The sequence below is a fragment of the Globicephala melas genome, chromosome 4 (genome assembly GCF_963455315.2).
Source record: "Globicephala melas chromosome 4, mGloMel1.2, whole genome shotgun sequence".
In the NCBI taxonomy this organism is placed as follows: domain Eukaryota; kingdom Metazoa; phylum Chordata; class Mammalia; order Artiodactyla; family Delphinidae; genus Globicephala; species Globicephala melas.
In genome coordinates, this window is record NC_083317.1 from 20,371,631 (window position 1) to 20,391,634 (window position 20,004).

Consider the following 20,004-nt stretch of genomic DNA (forward strand, 5'->3'; position numbering starts at 1 on the left):
CATTCACTCAAGCACACACCTAAGAGACGTAAAGACATGAATCTTCTCCCCCGTATTTCTCTAATGAGTTCTTAATCTCTTCTAGTTCACGTTGATGCTGTTTTCATAAATATTTTCCAAGTATATAAAATTGATATGCCAACACTTATTGCTTTTTTCTGTTGTCCCTCAAAATGCATATTTGAGGACAGTCAAATGACTGACAGTAATTATTTTTAAATTTTTGTTAGTTAAGAGGTCATAATTTTTTAGCTTCTTTTTAATGGCTTAACATTTTTTAGAAATTTATTTTGCCATGATAGTATCAATTTTAATTTGTTCATGTGTATGGCAGTAATGACTGTCCATCAAAATCTTCCTGGACACAGGGCAAAATGACATTTTCCAGCCTCTCTTTCAGTCAGTGTAGTCATTGGAGTTCTTCTTAATGGGCTAAGAGTAGAGACAGTGTGTGCTGCTTTCATGTTTGAACCTCTAACTGGGTACCTGTGCCTCCTCATGACTCTTCTCCCTCCTGTCACCAATCGCTGGGCATGACAGCCTAGCCTTTAGGATGTGGACAGTGACGAGACCCTAAAGGATAGCAGAGTTCCAGAAGGGAGTTACAAGGAGCTGAGGATCCTTGTGTGGAGGAGAACTGCCCACCAGCCAGGAACACCTGCCTGAATGATTAAAGGAGAAAGAAATAGCAACCCTTTGTGGGTCTTTTTGTTACAGCAGTTTATAGTAGGCTTTAATATGATCTTTTAAATTTAATTTTTAAGCACATTCTTTTACTTTTCACAATCTACCAAGTGTATGGAGGTTTTCAAGACATTTTTCTTTACTCCTTGGCTTCTCTGACTTCCCAGACCTATAGAGAAGGTCCAATCATTACTTAACCTTAATTCCCATTACATTTGATGGCAAAAGTTCTGGCAAGTTTTCTGTTTACCTCTTGGTCTTTTCTGCTAGGCTTGCTTAATGTCCTGATTTGCACAGTGAAATGAACTTTAGCTCACATTTTAAATCTCAAAGCTTACATTGTGATGCACATAGCAAATGCTGGGAAGAAGCACTAAAAGGCACAGAATGTGTCAATTTTCCCCACCCCTGCATTGTAAAGACGCTCCTTAAGACCGTAAAAATGGCAGAATGATTCTCTTTCCATGTACAACACATAATCCATTAGGTGCCTTCACCTGAAGAAATTACATGCTGTACAGTAGTCATTTTAGAAAAGAGTTACGTATAGTTGACTACATTAACAACAATTTTGTACTCTGCCTTAAAGTCTTTGGCTATTACAGAGTCATGAGTGACTGTAATAATTTCGTCTAAACTGTTGAAAAATAGTTTATTCTGGGACACCTACTATATAGCCCACTTTTTTGTCTCTCAGAGGACTAAGCCAAGGCTCATTTCCAAGGTTTAGAGATTTTTATTATAGTGATCAGACTGGGAATTCCTACGTTTACATAGACCAAAATCCACTCGGGAAATTCTTCGCAATTCGACGGTGACTCATGATTTGTAAGGAATTACAAATAACACTCAGTTAGATGCTAGAAGTCTAATATACTCTGTACAATCGGGTGTTAGGAGGATTGAAATGGAAGTAGTCTTGTTCAGGCTTCAGGGACGATGTTAGGCGTCTAACCGATTAGTGACCTTGCCTGGACTACCTGCCTGCTTGTGAGCTACCGCCAGCTAGTCCGCCGGCACTTACGATAAAGAAAGGAGTGGATCCGGGAGTTTCTTGAGCCTCGGGGACCTGGCCAGTTGCCGGGGGTCTAGAGATTCTTATGATACACACAATGAGATAAACGGCATTGTTGAAGAAACCCAGAGCTCCCTATTTGCACTTAAATTGAGGATATCAGTTTGCGGCCTGGTATTATAAGCAGGACTCCCCTAAACTGCAATTGGAAGTCTCACCTGCAGAGTAGACGCACTGCCCAGGACCTTCCCAAATAGGACTCCAGATTGCTGTTCAAAGGACTTCCCAGCTCCATTCAAGTCTGGAGGTAGGTGTTGGCCCAATTTGGTGATGTACATGCTTTTACTTTTCTTCCCCTTTTCATTTCTCTTTCTTCCTTTTTAATGATTTTCTATTAAAGTTAAGTTGAAATTGTCTATTTGTGTGACGAGTGGTGTCTTTTTGTTACCGAATCTTCCGAACATAAGAAGAAACTAAAACTTTTGGCAAAACACCGGGTTTCTGCTCATTTATCTGTCCTTCACTTAACTAACACTATTTTCATAATAGATTGCTGTGCGGTTTAATACAACTCTAAGGACAAAAAGAATTAGGTAAAATGAAGTTCTGAATAATTGGAAGGCAAAAAATTTTGTATGTCTATAAATAGTTATAGTAACCAGCCATAAGAAATATCTAACTATATATTATATATATTTAAATTCCAAGAGTGTACAAGGTTTTCCTAACATCACTGCAAATCTGTGCATACTAACTTTCTCCTGCTCATGTTTCCTACTTGTCTCCTTCATCTGTTACATAAAAAAATAAACATTTTCTTAAAACTTCCTATGCTTACACTAATTACATTGGATGATGTGATTTATGGTAACAGTGAAGATGTAAAGGGGAGTGATCCAGACTGTTTCAATGCATCTAGAAATCAGAGAAATAGTTAGTAGTATTGTTTTAAAAAAATGGACAAAAGAAGAAAAATATCTCTTTTGTCTGATTTACCTTAAACCTTTGGAATAAAAGCCTGTTCCTGATTGGTGATATAGCAAGATATGTGTATATGTATATGTTTGTGTGTGTGTAGGATGTGCACATGAGTTTCAACTTTAAATAAAACAAATTTTCACTTGGAATATGTTTATGCTTAACTAGTGTAAACTCTACTGTGTTGTATGTAACATTTTGTAATTTGGGGTGATGGATGGTACAGAACTTAAAGAATCTACGTCAAAGGAGCTCATATGTTCTATGCTCTTTCCTGATTGTGAATATTAAGAATCTTTTAAATTTTGTTGCTTATAATTCTCATAAAAATCCCATGGAAGTGGGCACATTGATGACTAGAGAAGTTCTAATTTGCTCAGCAGTGGGTAGAAAGGAGAGATAAACTGAGGATTTCTTCTTGCTGGCCCAGTTGCCTAGCCTCTATGGCATACAGCCATTTTTCTCCTTCCTTCCTAAAAATGTTATATTCCCTTTGTCCTCCTCTCACTACTTAAAAATAATACAATTTAATATAGGCAGTTTCTCCCAGGGGTATTTCTCAGTGGGGCAGTTTTGGGATTTTGCAAGACTAACTGTTTTGCCTTTAAGGTAGTTGGAAGGTCTCTGGTTACACCAAGGGTGCTGTGGAATGATCCAGAGTCTTGGAATGTGGGTCTCTTTGCATCAGTATAGGCAAGCATGGGGGATTTATCTAGTAAGTGTGGTTGTGAGAAAGTAGTTGCCTGAGAAAAAAGACTTACTTTATCTTCTGGGCATCCTCTTATTGTTGAGAACTGTAGTTCTTGATGCAATAATAACAAGGACAGAAAAAAATGGTATTGTACTTAACATTCAAATAGTTAACATAAAGGTTAAAATATTTCAATAATAAAATAAACTGTAGATGCCTTTCCTTTTTTATATTTAATACAAAGTAATTTTAATAGACTTTTACTTAAGATAAAAATCTATAAAAGAGACTTTAGTTATACTTATCTATTAACTAATTCTATTATTTTAATTTAGTCAATACAAAAATATATACACATTGTTTTCTAAGATTTGCCTTCCATGAAGAGACTGCTCTGATACGCATATTTCTAAAGGTCATTGGAAGTCAGAAAATCTTGGTGGCATCTCTAGATTCACAATGAGGGCATTGTCATGGATTAGACAAATTTGAAGTCTGCATAAATATCAAAGCATAACCTAGTGCATACAGTACTGTTCTCCTCAAAGAATTATGTTAATTGGAGTAAAAGACATATTCTCACACAATTTTTATTTCCTCTTGAGTGCCTTGCAGAGTTCTAGGCACTTGGTGGATTTGCATAAATATCTGTTAAACAAAAATGAAGGATTTGAGACCATCAAAGTCAGCAGTTCATTTAAGATTCTTTACCAGTTAGCTATCTCTGTGTAACCAAACACTTGTAACTTAAGAGTTTTAAAACTACAATCATTTTCTTCTGTCTCATGATAATGAGTCTTTGGAAAGTTCTGCAGATCTAGGTCATACTTGACTGACCTTGGTGTAATCAGGGGGTGAGTCAGCTTGGGGCTGGCTGGTCTAAGACTGCCTCAGCTGGGGTGGGTCGGCTCTGCTCAGGGTAGTCTCTCATCAGGCAGCTGGCCAGTCCAATTTATTCTCAAGGTAAGTGGGCAGAGTTCCAAGAGAGTGCAACATGAACAGCCTCCAGAGCCCTGTACTCAGAATGCCACGCTGTGACAGCCCTGCATTCCATTGGCCAAATCAAGTCACAAAGTCAGCTCTGATTCCAGAGAAATCAGAGAAAGCAAGTTCACTTCTAGTTGGGAAGAGTTGCAATATCACATATAAACAACATACATATCGGAAGGGGTGGTGAGTAGGGGCCCTTCTTATAATCAATATCTGAAATATTGAAGCAAAAAAAGAAAGAAATCAGAATGTACTCAAAGCTCAAAATTACCGCATGATGAATTTTAGTAGCCACATTATTTTCCTGTCAGCAACTCTAAATGACAGGGAAAAAATTCCACAATTGGTGGCAGCAGAATAAGCTTTTCAAATGGCTTATGTTATTTGTCAAAACAGAGTAGTTATTCACACAGACAACCTAGCTGTGGATTTGTCAAAGCCCTGATTTTCATGATCTGAGCATTGTTATTTATAGTACAATGTTTCTACTGGGCGGGCCTTTCATTTCCTCTGCTTTATTTTTTTACCTTTCTGCAATATTTTCTGTTTAAATTTATATCAGTTGCTACAAAAATCCCTTTATACTACAAAGAATGATTGGTTTAGTTACTCTGATAATATTTCTTTTTTCCTGAAGTGATGCACAAAACAGCAAAACCTTTTTATAAACACACTTTGGAGGATTATTCATTTTTTTAAATTGTTAAACCTTATTTTTTCTTTAAGAACAGTTTTAGGTTTACAGAAAAATTGAGCAGAAAGTACAGTTTCCCATACACCCCCTCCCCACAAACACACACATTCCCTCATTATCAGCATGCCCTGCTAGATCGATATATTCACTATAATCAATGAACCTACATTTACACATCATAATCACCCAAAGTCCATAGTTTATATTGGGGTTTACTCTTGTAGATTCTGTGGGTTTGGACAAATGTAGAATGATATGTATCCATCATTAAATATTATATAGAGTATTGTCACTGCCCTAAAATTTTTCTGTGCTCTATCCCTCCCCTACCCAACCCCTGGTAACTGCTGATCTTTTCAGTTTTTAGTTTTGCCTCTTCCAGAATATCATATAGTTGGAATAATACCATGTATAGCCTTTTCAGACTGGCTTCTTTTACTTAACAAGATGCATTTCACATTCTTTTGTCTTTTAATTGCTTAACAACTCATTTCTTTTTAGCACTGCATAATAAATATTCTGTTGTCTGTATTACCACAGTGTGTTTAACCATCCACCTACTGAAGAATATCTTGGTTGCTTTCAAGTTTTGGAAGTTGTGAATAAAGCTGATACAAATATTCACTTGCAGGTTTTTGTGTAGATACACATTTTCAATTCATTTGTGTAAATACCAAGAATTACAATTGCTGGATGGCATGGTAAGAGTATGTTTAGTGTTGTACAAAACTGCCAAACTTCCAAAGTGGCTGTACCATTTTCTATTCCCACCAGTAATGAATGAGAGAGTCCTTGGAACGTTGCCACACACCCTCACCAGTGTTTGATGTTCTCAGTGTTTTGCATTATGACATTATTAGCTTTTAAACATTTTATCTTTAAATTGTTTAGCCTTTTTATAGTTTTGACTTGTAGTTACATAATAGAGAGCTTAAAATTTATTTAATTGCAATTTACATAAAACTTTAAGTAAAATGTATACTTTTTATAACTAGCATTAATCATATATAAAAATCTGATTTTCTTATGCCAGATTTAATATATTTATTATTATGAAATATCCATACAACAGATATTAATCTTAATGAAAACACTTTGAGAATAAAAGAGGTAGTAATCCAAGATGAGAAACTGATGTTTCATTTTGTGGAACTCCTAGGTTCAAAGGTGAAACCAGGCTTCAAGAGGGTTGGCAAGGGACTGAGTCACCCAGTATCTTTCTGTAGTTGGGGCTTGACCTACCCAGAAGAGTAGGGGCCTCATTCATTCTTCTCAGGATCCTGACACCTGCTATGTTCCTGGAATGGGATATCCAAGTCTATTTCCAGGAACTCTCTCTTTGACCTATAGTGGTCTAGAATTTTTAGTTAAAATCAATGACACATTTCTTTCTTCTCTGTCTTCTTTTTCTTCTCCTCTTCTTCCTCCTCCATTTCCTTCCCTTTCCCCTCCCCTTCTCCCCTTTCTTCTTCTTCTTCTCCTCCTTCTTCTGCTGCTGCTGCTTCTTCTTTTTCTTCTTCCTCTCATTGATTACTAACTACTTAATTTCGAATCTCAGTGGCAGCACCGATTCTCTAAGCTTATTTAACCTCATCAAGGGAATGATGCAAGATGCGGGAACCAGAATCTTAGCAGATTAAAGTACAGCTAATCCATATCAAGTCAAATCTGTACCAAGTGAGATCAGTGAGTATTATACACACACTGGAGCTGAAGAGGAGCCTATACTTCAGAAATGTCATTGCTTTTATACTTTAATTGTTTGTTGTGAGATTGTTTTGATAGTCTATTTAGAAAATGGGTCATTAGAGAATGTCAGTTGCTTAAAAATCAATCATAAGTGCTAATAATATCTTAAGATAAAATGAAGTAAATTATTAAAAATTAATGTATACATTTAATTTAGACAGTGTTTGGGAGGGGAAAGATTCAAGTTTAGTTCATTCTAAACAAGACCTAATATAAGCCTACCTGCTGTAAGCAATGCATGTATACTCCTGCCTTTGCCCAGAAAAAAATACTCTCTTCAAATTTCTATTGTAAAAAGGAAGACCCTCTCTCTGGAGCACTGAAATTGACTTAAACCTTCCAGATAAGACACACTTTACAATAAGTTACACCTGGTAATAACATTACAACATTCTCAATCTCTTATATTTATAATGGTCTTCCTTAACCTTGGTTAAAAAACAAAATACAAGTAAAACTATGTTAGTAAGTACTAATAAACACTAGTTTAAATACAAGGACTCCAGTCTCATTATTTTTTCATTCCTCACCAAGAATATCAAAACTCTGATGTAACTGCAAAGTAACAGTTGATTTTTATTTTGCTTTTAATTGTCATATTATTAGTTTGTAAATAAAGAGTGTTAAGTCTCTTCATAGTGGAAATTGTGTCTCTGTGTTCTAATTTGAGTATTCTCATTACCTAATATCATCATGACATTTGGTAGGCATCACAAAAATGTATCTGTTGAATGAACCAATAAATCAATATGAATGAATAAATGTTAAGAATTTATAAATAATTAATAAGGTTGAAAATGAATAAATGTTAAGTCTGAGAGTGTTCTTTAGACTGTTTGCCCAAAGAGGGAAGATTTATAGATAAGAAAATCACAGAATATTCAGAATCTGTTAGAAGTATGAAGGAAGTATTTTGTTGTTGTTTGTATAATTGTTTATTTATTCTCTCTCACTTTAATCAACATTCAGCATAGTGTTATGTAAACAAAGTGATTTATTAGAATATCTGGGCCCAGGTACCCTTGATCCTTTAAATGAACAAGATCATTAAGCTTTCTCATTTCCCCCAGCACTACCTAAAACAGCATCACTATCACCTTCAACAACAAAGATCTTAACCTTTCAAATACTCAGCACCTAACATATACTTCCATTGACCTTGCTTTTTGCTTCATTGAATTTATTGACAAAGGAACCACTTGTTTTAAAAGAGATAATAATTTTACCTTAAGTCATGTAGGGAAAATGACATTTGGACTTGGTAAAAATACTGCATGGTTTAATTTTCTTACATACTTGTCAACTTTTTCCTTTATAGTATGTAGATTTGACTTACTTTTCTTAAAGTCATGACTAAATGCTTTAACTTGGTGAATATTTACCAAATTTTCTGCCCTTATATATCTACTCCACACAAATTAGTTTTCAATAAACATTGCCAAGACTCTCTTTCCTCATATCTTTATCCCTAACCATCTGCAAAATGTTTAAAATAAATAAATTAGATACAAAACTGTTAAAGGAAGAGTGAGATTTTGATCTCAACTATTCAGATAACCCAATTTCTGGCTCTCCATATTGATTAAAATCACCAGATTTTGTTCAAACCTCTGCTTCTGTTTGCCTGTGTAAACACAATGTATTTTTTTTTCTTTTTGGATGCAGTTTTATGAGGAGAGATTGCTAGAGCTTCAGAGAATAGCTCAAGCATTTTATCTGTTTACATGAAACCTAGACTTAGATTGAGGGTCTTCCTATTTATATCTTTTGCTAAAGAAACTAGTAGCTCTGAACTGTCTCAAGAGAATCACTATATTTCTCAAATGAACAGCATATACTTAGATCAGATGTTTTGTCTTACAAAATTCAATATTTCCTTTTTTTAGGAGAAGAAATAATGATTTAATAATGCTTTGCAGCAAGCAACACTTTAGGTGTAATAAATTCTTGCATTCTAGTAGTCCATTTTGCAAATGCCTTCTAGTAGTCCAGACAATTGATGCCCTTTTTTATTTTTCTTATTATACAGATTTTCAGGGAAATACCTATGTGAGCAAAATTAATTCTACAATTTTTTCCTCATTATCATCTTGCATTGTTTTCGAGTGGAAGTGCAACTTTTCTTAAAACTGCCTACAACTTGTTTTTTAGTATTAGTCATACTCCTGATATGTCATTCTGCTTTTTCAAATTGAGAGGTTGAAGGAGAAAGAGTCAATAAATTTATCTGAAAATATTCAAATTCATGCTGTTCTAAGGTCACAAATGTAACCTCTTGGCCTGACCACTGTTGGTCATTGACCAAGAGAGTGAGAGAGAGGTGCAATGGTGACAGCTCCGGTTCCCATAGTGCGACTAAGAGTGCATTGTGTTTTCCAATTACGAAAAACTGTATATAGCATTTTGCCTATCATGTGCATTTTATAACTAAAACCAAATCTTTATTATATTTGTGCCAGATACGGTCCCCACAGGAAACAGAGAGCTCATTCAAACTTGGCACTTAAAAGATAGTTGAATAATAGTATTATTGTCATAGGTGCAGTCAGAGTTTAGGTCAACCAGCAGGGGACAGGACAGTGATTCAGGACTATAAATAACAGGGACACTTCACCAAGCCTGGACTTGAAGAGTTGGGATCAGTTATAGGAATCCAGAAAGAATAGCTAGGGCGAGGGCTACCTCATAGGAGTTGCGACTTTCTGTCAAAGGATGCAGCTGTCTCACGATGACTTAGTAGGGAAGTAGCTGAGGTGAATGCATACCAGAACCTCTTTTCCTCTTGTCCTCTTGATCTCATTTTAGAGTCATCAGTTGGCCAAACACAACTGGAGAACAGAGCATAAATCAACTCATTGTGGCAATTTACACAGTTCAGACTTCTGGATGCAAAGAACAGGAGAGAGAGGGTAGAGAATGGATATGGATGGGAAGACACTGCCACCTGTCACAGAGTCTACAAGTTCCTATGTGATCTGGCCATGATGGTTTCTACCATTTCTACCACATTCCGTTTCCTACTACTTAACCTATTACATGCTTTTCTTTGACCACCAAAGCCTTCTTCCTCCCTATCAATGAAACAACTGTACATTTGTCACGTCCTCATTGAGGCCTTCTACAACCATCCAGTTTGAAGCGTCTACATCACTAGTCAATCTTAACACATTATCCTTTTCGCTTTCCTCATGACAGATACCACCCCATAAAATCATCTTGTTCATTTATTTGTTTCCTTATTCATTTACAAGAATTTAGGTTTCTAGTACAAGGACATCATCTGGATTATTGATCACAGTTTGTCCAGTGTTTGGAAGAATCTGTGGCCCAAATATAATTTCATTCACATATCCCTCTTGCTTTTTTAGTAGGCAAGAAACCTGTGGCACAGATGTGCCCCAAGTCATAGGCAATGTAAGGTTAAAGGAAAAGCTTAGTTATCCCTAACTCCACTAAGTATCATGATAAATTATATTGCTTTCTAATGTTGCAATTCAAAAGACAGTAGGAGGGCTTACCTGGTGGCACAGTGTGGTTAAGAATCTGCCTGCCAATGCAGGGAACATAGATTCGAGCCCTGGTCCGGGAAGATCCCCCATGCCACGGAGCAACTAAGACCGTGCGCCACAACTACTGAGCCCACGTGCCGCGACTACTGAAGCTCACGCGCCTAGAGACCATAATCCACAACAAGAGAAGCCACCGCAATGAGAAGCCCACACACCACAAAGAAAAGTAGCCCCTGCTCACTGTAGCGAGAGAAAGCCCACACACAGCAATGAAGACCCAATGCAGCCAAAGAAAAATAAATAAATAAATATTTAAAAAATAAAAGACTAGGGTTTTGCTTGTGACCTGTTAGAGTTAATGAAGCATTAGAAGTTGACTCATTTAAGAATAAGCACTTAGTTTATGGATGTAGAAAATTCTGGGTCAGTGTTTGCTTTAGGGTGGAGAAGAGAACTCTAAATAATAACTCCACGTCAGTAAGTCTGTATAATGATTAAGTTTATGCCTTTAGCTTTTTAACATATTCAAATCTACCATGTTACACATAAAAATCAACTTCTGCTCTGCATTTCTATCCATGACACCTGGGCAAAACCAGAAATGGCTTATTTGATGAAACACTTACTGTTTTGTTAAAAGAAAACTACTTTCAATCCTTGTCTAACAGAAACTACATGTTATATCCCTTTTTCATTTTACATTTCAATTAAGTCTTATCGCTCCCCTTTCTTTCTCTGCTTTCTGAATCATATCCAGTTGGAAGTGTCGATGTCACTCTTAGACAAAAATATGGACTTTTGTTCATTTAGGTAGTCATTCCCAGTATTTTTTGTTACACATAATGAAAACAAAAGCTGATAGAGATGTTTTTAATGAAAATTTAAATGGGTGGTAGTAGAAATGGGGAAAGAAGAAAGGGAAAGCACAATAGCAAAATATTTTTAAGCATTTACAATAACAGTGTTTCCACAATTCCTTTTCTTGTATAATTACACTGGGAGCAACCCTTCTGTTTGGCATCCTTCCTTCTCTTGCTGTACACAATTCTCTCTCACATCCACTGCTCCTTATTTTACAAAATAAAGCTATGTGCAGAGGGGAAGATAATCCCCAGTTTAATTTTCTACTATCTTGTCAAAAATTTTAACATTTCATTCATTTCAATCATTTTATAATTTGTGTATTTGTTGGCATTGGAAATGAGGCATTGTTTCTCCTTCATTTTTTTCATTCTATTTGTTTTTGCTTCCCAAACATCCAAGCTCATTCTATGTACCAGTCTTGTATTCCTTTACCTACCTAAGCTGGGCACCAGGGGAGCCAGATATTTTCATACTCATAGCTGGAGAAGAAGACAGCGAGAGCTCCAAAATTCTATCCCGATGACTCATTTCATTGAAAGCTCTAAAACCCTTCCTTACAGAATTCCACTCTGTCACCCAACAGCTGCTCATATTTTTGCAATTAAACTGTGATCTCAGTGTTTCCCCTTCCAGGGAATCACAGCATTCTTAGACATCTCTTTTTAGATTTATTTTACTATACATCAGTTTTGTTTGTCTTGACTTTCTTATAAATGGAAGCATACAGTATGTCCTTCTTTATGCCTAGTTTCTTTCATTGAAAAATGTTTTTTTATGCAACCATGTTGTACTATTAGTGGTTTTTTTTTAATTGAACTGTATTATTGTACTGTATGAATGCACTGCTATTTGTTTATCCATTCTTCAGTTGATGAATATTTGTGTCTCCAATTTGGGGGTATCATAAATAAAACTGGGATAAACAGTTTGTGGACGTATGATTTGTTGACCTTGGGTTAATATCTAGAAGTAGAATTACTAGGTCCTAGGGGAGGGATATGTTAAACAGTATAAAAAATTGTGAAAACTTTTTGCCAAGCTGTTATAACATGTTATATCCCAACTCCTGAAATGTAAGCGATTCCAGTCATTCTACAACCTCACCAAACATTAGTTTTATCAGATTTCTCCGTATTAATCACTCACGTGGGTATGAAATGATACACCATTTTCATTTCAATTTGTACTTCTTATTGTATAAATATGTACAGGAGTATCTTATGTATTAATTGGCAATTCCTACAAATGCTTGTGTAGTAGCTGCTCACATTTTTGGCCAAATATTTTTACGTTGGGATTTATTTATTTATTTATTTTGTTGTTTTCTAGTAGTTTCCGTATTGTGGACACAAGTTCTATGTCAGAAGAGAGAATTTTGAATGTTATTATAATTCTAGGGATGGTCTTTAATTTTCTGAATAATGATTTCTAATAAGCAGAATTTCTTAACTGGAAGACAAATTTTTAAAAGTTGTCTTAATACTTAGCAGTTTTTGGATCTGCTCAAACAAATCTTTACTTTGCTGAAGATAGTATTGCTTTTTTTTTTTCTCCAGCAGCTTTATAGTTTTAGGATTAAGTGTGGGTAGGCTGATGACCCCTCTAGAATGAATTTTTGAGTGTATAGTATGAAATTGATGTTGAGGTCCTTTTTTTTTTTATTTTAGCCAATTGTTTCAGCACCATTTTTAGGCAGGGTTGTCCTTTCTCAATTGAATTGCTTTGATGTCTTTGCTGAAATCAATCAAATGTGTGGGTTTATTTCTGGATTCTCTATTCTGTCCTATTAATCTATATCTGTCCTTTTGCCACTTCCATACTCCCACATTGTCTGAATTACTGTAGCTTTAGACAAAGTCTTGAAATCAAGTAGTATAAATCTTCCAAATCTGTTCTTCTATTTAAAGATTGTTTTGGTTAGTTTTGTTCATTTTTATTTCCATATACATTTTAGGATATATTACCCAATTCTCAAAAGAAAGCTTGTTGGAATATTAATTGGGGTTACATTTCATCTATGCATGAATTTCGGAAGACTGAACATTTTAATATTACAATCTAAATATATTGTATACTCCTTCCATTTATTTATTTATTTATTTATTTATTTATTTATTTATTTATTTATTTATTTTACTGGAGGCTAAGACATCCAGAGTAATATTTAATAGAACTGATGGAGCTTCCCTGGTGGCACGGTGGTTGAGAGCCCGTCTGCCGATGCAGGGGACAAGGGTTCATGCCCCGATCCGGGAAGATCCCACATGCCACGGAGTGGCTGGGCCTGTGAGCCGTGGCCGCTGAGCCTGCGCGTCTGGAGCCTGTGCTCCGCAACGAGAGGGGCCACAGCAGTGAGAGGCCTATGTACCACCAAAAAAAAAAAAAAAAAAAAATAGAACTGATGACAGCAGAAATATTTGATATTTTTTCCTTGTTATGGGCAGGAAGATAGGTCACTATATCACAATTAAATACGATATTAACACTAGGTTTCTTATAGACTCCATGTATCAGTTTGAAGAAATTCCCTTCTATTAATAATTTTCTGAAGATGTTATTTACTGATTTTATTTAATAACTTTTATGCCTATTGGGATGGTTATATAATTTTTAATCTGCTAATATGGAAAATTACATTGTTTGGTTTTTAAATATTCAACCAAAGTGCATTTCTGAGATAAACCCCACTCAATCATTAAGGTATCATTGAGTTTTTCTAATGTACAGATGAACTTAAATTACTAATGCATTGGTAAGGAGTTTTCTATCATTATGAGTGATCTTGGTCTATAATTCTCTATTCTTATAATGTGTCTGTCAGGTTGACATATAAGTTGGGAGTTGTTCTCTTCAGTGTTATCTGAAATGGCTTTTCTAAGATTTCAATATTTCTCTCTTAAATGAACCACAGAGTTCACACCTGACATTATCTGGCCATGGAGATGTTCTTTGTGGAGATTTTTTTTTTTATAAGAACCTTAATTTACTTAATAGGTATACCCTTATTCCGATTTTTTAAAATTTATTTTTGTGACAATCATAGTAGGTTCTATTTTTCAAATAAATTTTCATTATTACCTATATTGCTGAATTGCCATAGAGTTTTTTATAATAGTATTTATTTTATTTTAATTCTGGTTTGATCTCTACCTTATCACCTCTTTCATTCTTAGTAGTAATCATTTTGTTTTCTCTTTTTCTTTTTTTCATTTCCAATCTTCCTTAAGTTTCTCAGAGAAAAAAAACTTTGACTTTGTTAATATTTTATATTGTTTTGTGTTTCATTGATTTCTGCTCTTATATCTATTATTCCTGTCCTTATTCTCACTTTGTGTTTAATTTTCTCTTCATTTTCTAGCTTTTTATGATAAAAACTTATTTCAGTGATTTTAAACCTTTCTTTTTCCTAATATAAAAATGTAAAGGTATAGAAGCAACCACTCATTTTAATATGTCATAATTTCATTTTACTCACATTTTCCAAATCCTTTGTAGTTTCTTCTTTGATGCATGGATCATTTAAAAGTGTATTTGTTTTAGTCCTCCTGGGTCCCGATAATAAAATACCGCAGACTGGGTAGCTTACAAGTAACAAAAATGTGTTTTTTTTTAATCCATTCTAGAGACTGGAAGTTTAATACTGTAGTGCCAGCATGGTCACATGAGGTCCCTCTTTCAGATCACAGACTTCCTCATTGTATCTACACTTGGCAAAAAGAGCTAGGGAGCTCTGTGGGGTCTCTTTTATCAGAGCACTAATCTCCAACATGAGGACTCACACGACCTAATTGCCTCTGAAAGACTCCATCTCCTAATGTCATCACCATGGGGTTTAGGTTTTCAAAATACAAATTTGGGGAGGAACAAACATTCAGACCATAGCAGAGTGTATGGTAGTGTGTGCGTGTGTGTGTGTGTGTGTGTGTGTGTGTGTGTGTGTGTATGTGTGTGATTTCTAGATATTTAGGTCTTTTTTAATGGATTGATTTTTATTGATTCTAAATTAATCCATGTGGTTGAAGAACATACTCTGTACTTTTTCTTTTTTTTTTTCTTCTCTTTTCTTTTTTAAGGCATATTATAGCTCAACATATTGTTTATTTTGGTGAAATTCCTGTGTGAATTCTGAAAAGTAAGGTGTAGTATTCTATAAATTTCAATTGAGGTAAGTTGCAAGATAAAGATAATGTTTTTAAAATATTCTAGGTGCTTGGTAATATTTTTATCTAGTTCTATGAGTTACTGATAAATATGTTTTAGAATATTCAATTATGAGAGTAAACTTGTCTAATTCTCTCTTTAGTTGTCTTTATTTTGGCTTCAAGTATTGTAAAGCACTGATTTTCAGTACATACACATCCCATAATGATATATCTTCCTGGTAAAACTACCCTTTTGTCCATATGCAAAGTTCCTCTTTGTTACTGGTAATATTACTTGCCTTAGAATCTGTATTGTCTAACTATAGCCACACTTGTTTTCTTACTTTTACTGTGTGCATGCCTTTTTCTATCCTACTACTGTTAATCCATCTGATTTTTTATATTTAAGTTGTTTTTTTTTTCTATGAGACCTCATATACTGGAAGCTTTTATTTAAAAACCCAGCCAGGCCATTTAGGTGTGAGATCTGAAATTAAGATCAAATATTTAAGTGATGTCTTGACATCTGGTAATATTGGGAAGGTCACAGACAGCCTACCCACAAGTTTCCCTCCCACCATGGCTGCTGAAGATAAGGTTCCCTTGCCAACAAAGACTCTTTATCATAGAGACCAGGCATAGTGCCTGCTTATGCCCAGTAGCAAGCCTCAGTTTTCTGCCAGCATGTGGAATTATTTAAATTAGCTAATTACATCTTTCCTTAGAAAACCAGGGTCAACCCACCCTCTTTTTGCTACAAAGTCTACCTCTCACATCCTATGCTTATTCACGGTTCCTAAGTGCAGCCTTGTGTGGCCCTGAGGGTATGCAGTGCCCTCCCCCCAATGCTGTGAGTCTTTGTGAATATGAATTGTAGTCTCTTTCATCTGTGCAGTGCCATGTGTTGTTTGTTCAGCCATTTCATATAATTTACAGGAGGAGATCCCTCCCTCACCAACAGGGTAAATAGAGGTAATAAAAAACAACAATATCTGTGCTCAAAATAGATTGTTTGTCTCTTTATATTTAATGCAAATATTGTGATGTACGGATTTAGGTCTATCATTTGCTGTTGTCTATTTTTCTTCTACTTATTATTTTTCTTCTTCTGTAATTGCTTTTTATTTTGGAGTATATTAATTAAGCTGCTATTTTATTTTAATTCCTCTTTGTTTTTCAGCTATACCACTTTATATTATTTTTTATTGATGTGGGTGACTGGCAGGGAGTTATAATATTATTCCTTGTCATCAAAGTCTAATAATTAAAATTTTTCCATAAAATTAAAGATCATTACATCAATATAATTCAATATGTCCCTTCTTTGTGCTATTTTTGACACAAATTTTACATTATACTAATAAACATACTTATTATTTTTCATGCTCTCAATACCTTATATGCATTTTAATTCCCATCTTGTGTTCTTTTCAGCTGAAAATTTCCTTTGGTATTTTCTGTAGTGCATGTCTCCTAGTGACAAGTTTTCTTGCACTGATCTGAAAAAAATAAATCTATTTTTCACTAATTTTTAAAGTATATTTTCTTTATATGCACACTTCTTAGTTGAAAGATTTTATCTCAACACTTTAATGATGTTCTTTCCACTGTTTTCTTGCAGCCGTTGTTTCTGAGGACACATAAACCGTATTTAGTATTATTGCTACCTTATATATAATCTGACATTTTAATCTATTTGGCTTAAATTTTTATCTTTTTTCTTGGCTTTCAACAGTTTGAATATGATGTGACTAAGAATTTTTTTGTTTTACTTTATAATATACATGTTGCTTGAGGTTTATTGGTCTTCCTGAATTTGTTGTTTATATTTTTCATCACATGTGGGCATTTATTTGCATTTATTTATCCAAACATACTTTTGTTCTTGTCAGTCTCTTTTTCCTCTCCTTAAAAGACTCTGTTTACCCTTATAGTAGAAAACTCAATACTGCTAACAGGTAACATAGTACCTATTCTCTTTTTCAGTCTTATTTCTCTCTGTTCTTCAAATTGAATAACATCTTTGAACTATCCTCAGGTTCACTGGTTATCCACCCTGTTAATGTTTTTTTTATAGAATATATTGTATTTTTAACCTTAGAATATTTCTATTTTTAATTTTCTCTTTAGTGCTGCAATACCATGTAATTTTATATATATATATATATATATATATATATATATTTGCTTTAAGTTCTTGAACATGCTTAAAATGAATGTTTTAAGCTCTTGTTTTCTAATTCCAGCATCTGGTTAATCTAAGTGTCTTTTTCTATTGACCACTCTTTGTCTTAACAATGTGTCACATTTTCTTCTTTCTTGGCATTTCTACTGATTTTATTATTATTATTATTATTATTATTATTATTATTATTATTATTACATACTAGCTATTGTGTACAATATGTTTCAATTCATTTGGATTTAACTGTATTCTTCTGAAGAGTGCTTATTGGTTTTATTTGGCAAATAAATTACTAACTGATCATATTGATATTATGTAGGCTCAGTTTTACATTTTGCATGACAGAACAATTCTATTTGCCCTTAGTCATAGTATTGATCTCCTTGCCATCAAACATAGTGTTTGACCTTAAAATGTAGCAATTCTTAGGTTTGAATGGGAAGCCTTAGTTGTTTATGAAGCCTGTTTAATTCTGCATGACTTACTCTGTGAACTCTATTTTCTTTGTAACCAATGGTTCCAAGAATGTTTATATACAGATAAGTCTTACCTCTACATGATTTTTTTCCTTATGTGTTTTCCCTCCTCAATTTCTAGCTGCTTTTGAATATCTGAAATCGGTCCTGGAAAGTCTGAAAATGATGCAATCATCTTTTTTAAGTTTTAGTCCTAAATATCCCATGCTATGCAGATTATTGAGTTCCTTCAGGGAAAAGATAGATAAATGAGGATCTCACTCATGCACAGCTCTCTTCTTTCGAGGCTCAGATTTTTCCTTGTTTTTACTTGTTTTCCATTAACATTCACATACACACACATAGACAATATGATGAGGGAAACCCTCCTCGTTCAATATTCAACCTAAAATATTAAACTTATGAATGAAAACAAAGGATCTGAGGTGAAAAATAGCAAGGGAATAATATAGAACAATAAGAGTAGGAAAAAGCAGAAAATTCAACTGAGTTAAGGTAACACCACATTTTTAACATTAGATATAGTCTGGTATACAGCAGTAATTTTAAGAATTTATGAAATGGAAAATATTTCCAACCCTTACTGTTCTCCACTCAAATTTTGTACATTTCACATCCATCATTTTTGCTTCTGAGCTTTTAATACTTTTAAAGGCTCTATCTCCAAAAGTGAACTGTTGGAAAATGTCAGATGTAGCTTTGCTGTTCTAATAAAATGATGTTTGCATATGTATTTTGTGTCTATTCTGTTGTCAAAATCATATGGACAAATTAGGCTTTCTAAATTTCAGAATGTATAAGTGTCTTTTTCCACTGAATTTTCTTTTTTTATAAGAAGATTATTCAACAACTAACAAGCCATAACAGGGACACAAGATGTTTTTCTAGCTTATTGTGTTCCCTATTGTGATTTTACTTTCCTAGGTTCTCCAGGTTTTAATTTGCCCAGAAAGATGTTTTAAGCCATGGCCACTTTGCAGATGTGGTGTCTTATTCTCGCTAGACAGGAAAATGAATATGGTATATCCTTGATTCTAATCTTATTATGTTACTTTTTGAGCAGAGGTAAACTGGAGGGGTGATCATGCAATGATACTCTTTATTTATTTTTATTTTTTGAATTTTATTTAATTTATTTTTTTTATACCACAAGTTCTTATTAGTTACCCATTTTATACATATTAGTGCATATATGTCAATCTCAATCTCCCAATTCATCACAACACACACCCACACCCACCACTTTTCCCCCTTGGTGTCCATACGCATCTGCTCTACATCTGTGTCTCATTTCGGCCCTGCAAACCTGTTCATCTGTACCATTTTTCTAGATTCCACATATACGTGTTAATATACAATATTTGTTTTTCTCTTTCTGACTTACTTCACTCTGTATAACAGTCTCTAGATCCATCCACATCTCTACAAATGACCCAGTTTCATTCCTTTTTATGGCTGAGTAATGTTCCATTGTGTATATGTACCACATCTTCTTTATCCATTCATTTGTTGACGGGCATTTAGGTTGTTTCCATGACTTGGCTATTGTAAATATTGCTGTAATGAACATTGGGGTACATATGTCTTTTTGAATTATGCTTTTCTCTGAGTATATTCCCAGTAGTGGGATTGCTGGTCATATGGTATTTCTATTTTTAGTTTTTTAAGGAACCTCCATACTGTTCTCTATAGTGGCTGTATCAATTTACATTCCCACCAACAGTGCAAGAGGGTACCCTTTTCTCCACATCCTCTCCAGCATTTGCTGTTTGTAGATTTTCTGATGATGCCCATTCTAACTGGTGTGAGGTGATACCTCATTGTAGTTTTGATTTGCATTTCTCTAATAATTAGTGATGTTGAGCAGCTTTTCATGTGCTTCTTGGCCATCTGTATGTCTTCTTTGGAGAAATGTTTATTTAGGTCTTCTGCCCATTTTTGGATTGGGTTTGTTTTTTTAATATTGAGCTGCATGAGCTGCTTGTATATTTTGAAGATTAATGTTTTGTCCATTGATTCGTTTGCAA